The sequence below is a fragment of the Lactuca saligna genome, chromosome 8 (genome assembly GCF_052625555.1).
Source record: "Lactuca saligna cultivar CGN05327 chromosome 8, ASM5262555v1, whole genome shotgun sequence".
Taxonomy (NCBI): domain Eukaryota; kingdom Viridiplantae; phylum Streptophyta; class Magnoliopsida; order Asterales; family Asteraceae; genus Lactuca; species Lactuca saligna.
This window is the reverse complement of record NC_136424.1, coordinates 52549103-52557049: the sequence shown is the minus strand read 5'-3', so window position 1 is coordinate 52557049 and position 7947 is coordinate 52549103. Positions and strand designations below refer to the sequence as shown.

Sequence of the window (7947 nt, the reverse complement as noted above, 5' to 3'; positions counted from 1 at the left end):
ATCACGAGAACATTTGAGAACAAATTTGAAAAACACAATTTTTTTAATTAAAATAATAAAATAATATTCATATAAATCAAAAAATAATTACAAACAATTAAAAAACCTACTAACTAACACCACTCACCACCGAACCAACACCACCCATCACTAACCACCACCACCAACTACTACCCACCACCCGTCACTACCAACCACCCACCACCACCACCAACCACCACCATCACCCGCTACCACCATCACCACTAAACCATCACCATCCACCTCCACCACCCATCATAATCGCCCACCACCACCACCAACAACCACTACCTACTACCCATCACCACCACCCGCCACCACCACCACCACACGCTACCACCACCCATCACTAACCACCACCACCAACCAACACTCACCACCCATCACTACCCACCCACTACCACCAACCACCTCTGCCACTGCCATCACCACCTACCACGATCACCCGCCACAATCATCCCCCTCCACCACCCATCACCACCGCTCGCTACCACCACCAATAAGCACTACCTACTTCCCATCAACACCACCCGCCACCACCAACACCCACCACCCATCACTACCCATCACCCACCACCACCCATCACTACTCACCACCACCAACCACCACCCACCACCTATAACTACCCACCACCCACCACCACCTGCCACGATCACTAATCACTACATACCACCCGCCGCCACCATCACCACCAACCACCACCTACCACCCATCACTACCCACCACCCACTACCATCACCACCACCAACCACCACCCACCACCACCATCACCACCCAACCACGACCATCTTCCACCACTACCCACCTCCACCACCCATCACCGCTGCGTGCCACAACCACCCACAATCACTACCTACCACCCATCACCACCACTATCCACCACCACCACCCATCGATAACCACCACCACCAACTACCACCCATCACTACCTATGACCACCACCATCATTAACCACCACCATCACCACCCAACCGCTACCACCTGTCACCACCACCCATCATCACTCACCACCACCCTCCACCCCACCATAACCACCACCCAACACCCGCCACCACCAACAACCACAACCCATCACCCCAACCCATCACTACCCACCCCCACTGACCACCACCCACTACCATCCGTCACCACTAGCACCCGACACACACCAACCACAACCATCACTACCACTAACCAACAACCGCCACCACCATCACCACCCACCATCATTACCACCCAACCAACACCACTCGTTGTTGGAATAGTGTCTAAGGCTATAACTATATTCGGTGGTGCATGGTCCTTTTGGGTTGCCTTCACCATAGCAACTTGAAGGATGATTTGTTAAGAGAGAGTAAATATTATAAGGAATAATATTTAGCTATTTGATTAATATAAGTCATAAATTAATTGGTATTAATTTGGTGACTTAAAGAGATTAATTAAATAAGAGGGTATAAACTGTCAATTGTTTGATAGTTAGACTTTAGACTATAAATCCATTAGGATGGACTTTGGACGGATTCTAAGAGCTTTAAGATAGCTCAAAATCGTCCATAAGGATATCTATGGAATGGATTTGGATAGCCTTAAGTGAAGATTATCCAATTAGGGTTTAGGATGAAACCCTTAAGGAGTCTAAAGGTATAAATAGGCCCTTGGGATGTGGAATTCGTGTACAACCTTTCAGAACCTAAAGCAAGGAACCTCTGGTCGAATTCCATCCCCTCTCCTCTCTCCTAAATCATCTTGCTTGCTATTGGTGTTTGTAAGCCATTAGAGGAGTGACAATTGTGACTCTAGAAGCTCCAAGACAAGAAGATCAACAAGGAACTCAAAGGTATGATTCTAGATTTGTTTTAATGTTGTTGTTTAACCTAATTAGCCATTAGAAGTCTTGGATTCAAAAGCATGTTTATTAGAAAGCCTAGATCCAAGCAATAGGGTTTTGCATGTGCACATAGGAAAGTTCTTATGGCTAAAACCCAACAGTGGTATCAGAGCCTAGATTGGTTTTCTACAAATTGTTGCTTGAATAACTGAAACAAACCTGCAAAATTCGATTTTTTGGGTTTTGAGTCACTGACTCGTCGAGTTCCATGGTGGACTCGTCGAGTAGGCCTGACTCGTCGAGTCCCCTTGTGCACTCGGCGAGTCCAAGCGTCAGGAATGGCCAAATTCGGGATTTTTTCATAATTATCTTATGGAAACTTACCTTAATCATATTAGATCAATGTAAATCCGATTTTTTGATAAATATGACTGTTATCTTGATCTAATTAAAGATATTTATCATCTAATAAAATATTTAATTTCCTTATATGATAATAATTAATTATTTTTGGTAATTATCGTCAAAGAAATCAAGATAAATCAAATAAAGATAATTAGAATATTAAATTGTTAATTGGAATTATTTGTTATTTGATCCTCCATGTTTTTAAATGTTTAAAACCTACCCTATAGTTTTGAAATTTAAATTTGTGATTAAAAGCTTTAATTTAGACAACTTAAATTTCAAACCCTAGATTTTGAAAAGTTTAAAATACAACCCTATACTTATATGATATTATTAGAATAATATATATGTATAACTAAATGCTAGTCTTACCGCTAGTAGGCCTCATTCACGAAGCCGATCTATAAGGTGGGTATAAGGTTGCGGCCTATAAAATGGCGCTTAATGGGTGTACACTCACACCCACCGCTTGCTTGATTGGTGGAGGGTCGTTAGCCGAACGGGTAGGATAGGGCAACCTCATCCTCTCATTAAAAGTATAATAAGAAATACGAAGTAACTAAACTTTCTTTTCAAATTTCCCAATCTTAGTTACTTTAGGAAAAGTGAATTGATGCAATCCCATGAAATTACACTTTGCACCTTGCTAAGATGTTAGTGGAGCGTGTGTGGTTTACCGGCACACTAATTGGTTCTAAGCGAAGGTGGCGAAGGGTGATTCATTGTTTATCATAGTTCGATGGAGCGTGTGTGGTTTACCGGCACATCGAATAGGTGATCGTAACAATGAAGACACCATGTAAATTTGCATGGTAATTCACACCCGCTTTGTGATCCTCGGCATCCCAGTCACAAACAAGAGGGGCATATCGAGATTTAAACATGTCATTGAATAGTTCAATGAATCTCATCCGAACCTAGGAATTCTCAAAAACACTTAGGACTAAAAGTTTAAGTTTTGAAGAATTAGTGAATCGTCATTCACTTACCTTCAATTTATTTGCATGTTGGATTACGGCATCCCTTTTCTAGTATGTAAATGTTATTGTTGGATCCTAGCCCTAATTTTCTTATTGGGTGATAATTAGGGATTCTTGTTCTAATCTATCTTTGTCCTTTCTATAGATGTCAAACGCAAACAACGCTGCTGCTAGTTCTTTCACGTTGATGTGTAACACCGTGATTTTCAAGACAAATTTTTTTTATTTGAATAATCAATTTAATATTAAAACACTTGTTTAAAACCTCATTCATAATAGAATTACAAAACGTAGTTTCATTTTCAGTTAAATAGAAAACCAGGATCCTCCAAAACACAACTCTTTCTTCGGTGTGTACAATCGAACCGTTGCCATCCCGCGTTACTGTAAGAACCTGAAACAACATAACATAAACAACGTAAGCACGAAGCTTAGTGAGTTCCCCAATATACACCTTACGCACGTACGCCTTTCCAGGCCCTGACCTTCCGGTCCACTGCACAATGCCTTCCGGCCCATGAGCTAATCGCCTTCCGGCCCATAAGATATTTGCCTTCCGGCCCATAAAATAATTGCCTTCCGGCCCATAAGATAATTGCCTTCCGGCCCATAAGATAATTGCCTTCCGGCCCATAAGATAATTGCCTTCCGGCCCATAAACATATATAACACATAATACATTTACTTTAACACATAAAGCACACATATCATATACCAACCTGCCTTCCGGCCCGAAACATGCACAGCACATAATACATTTACTCTAACACTTAAAGCACATATAACACCTATCATACCTGACCCTTCTGTCACATAACACTTTGCCTTCCGGCCCATATAAGCACGCATATCACGTATAGCAACTAACTTCCATTTATAGTATAAATACATGACGCACAACATGTTCGACCTTCTGGTCACACAATCAAACCCTTCCGGGTACAGTATAGTGAGAAGACTCACCTCGCGGACGCTGGGAGATAGCAACTCCTGAAGTCCCTTGCACTTGATCCTCCGAGCTACAAGCTCCCTGTAACATCATATATCTCTTATTAACACTTCTATTTTCCACGTTAACTGACCCTAAGAAAACACACACAGGTCAACTCTGGTCAACGGCCATCTCAACTGGACTCGGCGAGTACCCCGGGCGACTCGGCGAGTCTAGTCGTCCTCACCAATTCCTGAATGTTCCCTTTCTACTCGTCGAGTATCCCTCTTGACTCGACGAGGTCCTCGTGGAAGAATCGCGGGGCCACCCCGACTCTACTCGCCGAGTTTGAAGAACAAACTCGGCGAGTCCCAGTGAACCTTCAAGCTACTCGCCGAGTCTGATCATCCGGCTCGGCGAGTCCACGCCATGCAGTCGATCGAACTGCTTCCTGAGATACATATATTCCCGAATATACAAACATGGGACCTTCTGGGCCTCTAAGGGTCCTAATACAAGGTTATAAACATTGGATAACGACACAACAATCCATCAAATCTCCAAATGGGTTTCATAAACCCTAAATTCGTGTACACATCAAAATAACAGGAATGATACGAAACATAACCTAAAAACGTACTCTCTGTGTCCCCAAACCTCAGAACTCGATCCCCTTGATCTTCCTTTGGCCAAAATCCTTCCTCTTCTTGCACCACAATTCCTTCAAAGTCAATAATGGCCTTCAAGCTTGCTCTAGATGCCACAGTCGTTTAGGGTTCTCCTCAATCGGCCAAAAGACGAACAATGACGACATAAGATCCCTTATATACGTCTCAAACTGAACGGCTAGGGTTTTCCACTGAACAGCGTCGACTCGCCGAGTCCATACCTGGACTCGTCGAGTCCAGTCGCGAACCCGCAACCAAAGCTGCGACCCTACTCGGCGAGTCTGGCTCCAACTCGCCGAGTCTCCCCTTTAAAACACCCCAAAATGCAATTAAACAATACTTGAGATTTTGGGCTGTTACAATTCTCCCCCACTAGAATTAGACTTCGCCCTCGAAGTCTCACTCTGAAAATAGTTCTGGATGCTGCTCCCGCATCACATGTTTCGGCTTCCCTAGACACTTCCGATCTCCTCCGAGGTTGCCACTGAATCAATACCAGAGGTACCTCCTTGTTCCTCAGAAACTTGATCTTCCGATCCCTGATGGCCACTGGCCTCTCGGCGTAACACAGGCTCGCATCCACCTAATCGTTCTTTAGAAGAACCACTGCTGACTCATCTGCTATACATCTCTTCAATTGCGACAGCTAAAAGTGTCATGGATCCATCCCAATTCCGTTGGCAGCTCCAACCGGTAGGCCACTTTTCCTACCTTCGCACCTTCACGCAAAGACCCAACATACTGGCCCCTACTTACCCCTCTTCCTGGATCCAAACACCCCTTCCCAGGGAGAGACCATCAGGAATACGAAGTCGCCGACCTGAAACACATGCTCGTAACGGCGTCTGTCTGTACAACTTTCCTGTCAACTCTAAACGATCTTTAACCTCTGATTAACCTGTTGCATCTGCTCTGTCGACCAAAACACGATCGCTGTACTGTCCACCACTTCCTGCAACCGAGAATTTTCCCAAAACGCGACTCTTCTCTAAATCTCAATGATCACACGACCCATAAGGGCTATGAAACTCTGAATCACCGGTTCCCCGATCCTAAGCCCACTTCATCCATATCGGAACAACTGAGGAATCTATTCTCAATTCTCAGGGAAACTCTCACGAGTTCACCTCCTGCAATCGTATACACATGCTGCACTCGTCCCAACATACCTTTCCCTTCCCTCACTTAGTGAAATCCGCTTAACAACCTTGCCACTACTCCCTGTATCACACATGCACTGGATCTGCTCGCAAGGACTCTCGGGTCCATGCATTACCTTTCCTCAACGAACGAGGTTCCGACATCACCTTCCATGCAACAGCTCAAAGGGCGGCATACTAATGCACTAATGATGGCTGTTAATATGGAACAACTCAACCAATGATAATTACGTACCGCGGCTTCCTCCGACAGCTAACACACATGCCCGAAACATGTCTTCGAACGTCCGCATCGTTCGCCCTCTCTAAAGTGTCCTCAGATGTCATCATGATAAGCTCCTTTCCCATATTCCTCTTCAAGACTAAGTACCAGATCAACTTTTGGCTCCACATCTGAGCCCCCAACGGTCACCCATATCGCGATCCAAATATTCCACTGACTTTTCTCCCCGTGATCACTATCCCGACCCAGTGACACGTAAGTCCCAAAATCTTCTTTTCCTCGTGAGAGAAAATACAATCCCACCGAGGATCGTCTCAACTCTAATCTCTGGTTTCTGCTGCGCATAATCCTTGCGTATCTCCCTGCGTCTCACGACAGAGACGAAGACCCCCGTCTTGCCCCCGACTCAACATCCAAGCTCCAAAGACTCAATATCAGGGCTACCCAAGCTCGAAACTCTTCCACCTCATACGCTGCTCGAAAATATTCCAACATGAAAATTCTCTTGCCACCCAGTGAGTACTGCAACTCCACGCAGTATCACAACACCCTCTGACTAGTGAGTACTGCGACTCGAACATCCACCACAGACTATGGAGGCAATCAACATAACGAACGCCCATCTTGCGAAAATCCACCCTCTCAAATAATCTCCCTGAATGCCCATACCCGAAGACTCCTACTAAATCCGCAGATACCTGATGTGCCACACGTCGATTCAATTCGGGACTCCCGAATAACTCCAAAATAAGGATATCATACCCGAATATCCCGGAATACTACCACCACCACTGATCTCCTGCACCCCCATAATTAAATCTATATTTTCCCCGCCTTACAACCCTGGTGCATCTAATTTCTCGATTGGAATGCGAGATAACGTTGACGTACGAAATGCGCTGATAATTCTCCAAATCCCTTTTTCCCGACACTCAAAATCCAAACAAGGATACGCATACCGACTCCAGAAGTTGACTGCCCAATCATTCTCTATCTTCTTGCAACAACACCAATCACCTGTCATGAATACGTTCGTTCTCCTCTTCAAGTACTTCCCGCATTAACTCACTCTGACCCCTTTACTCGATCATCGACACCTCTGGTCTCATGATTTCCTACTGCATCTCTATACTCCACTTATAACTACTCTTGGCAATTCTTTGTTTTCTACGTACTGCACCCGGTTCTCCCCCACTAGGGTTCGAACCGTCACTAGTTAGCATACCATCAACCCACGACTATCTTTCACCAGCGAAATCGTACCTGCTCCAGGAAAGTGCTATGCAACGCCCAATAATCCCTCCCCTTATGGAGTCAATCAACCCTCTATACTCTGAACCTCTGGTTAACCCTCCAAGAACTTCTCATCACGGCTGCCTCTAATCGTTCCAAATCCCATACCAATCTAATACTAAGCACCTGCTCTGCTCGATAACATCTTTGACTCGTAGACTGCACCGCAAAATCATCGTTCCTCTCAGCTCAACTCATCAACCCATATCCAACGCCGGATTTGTCCCAAGGACAGGAACTCACTCTCAACATAGACGAAACTCTCTGCACTGCAAAACTCGACTGAACTCTTCACTGCTACCACTATAACACAACCTGTCATTCTCAATTAGGTGTGGTGTGGTTCTCGACTACCTCAGTCCCAACTGACTGTCTGCTCACGGTAAATCACTGTCTCGCGGCACACCCGCTACCTGATGCTCTGAGGGAAGTCATTATCGATAACCACCTGG

At 44.9% G+C, this 7947-nt stretch overlaps 1 pseudogene; it reads left to right on the top strand.

Moving 5' to 3' along the window:
• Positions 1 to 953: 953 nt before the first annotated feature.
• The window catches only part of LOC145009624 (uncharacterized), an 82270-nt pseudogene continuing 75276 nt past the window's right edge, over positions 954 to 7947 (top strand).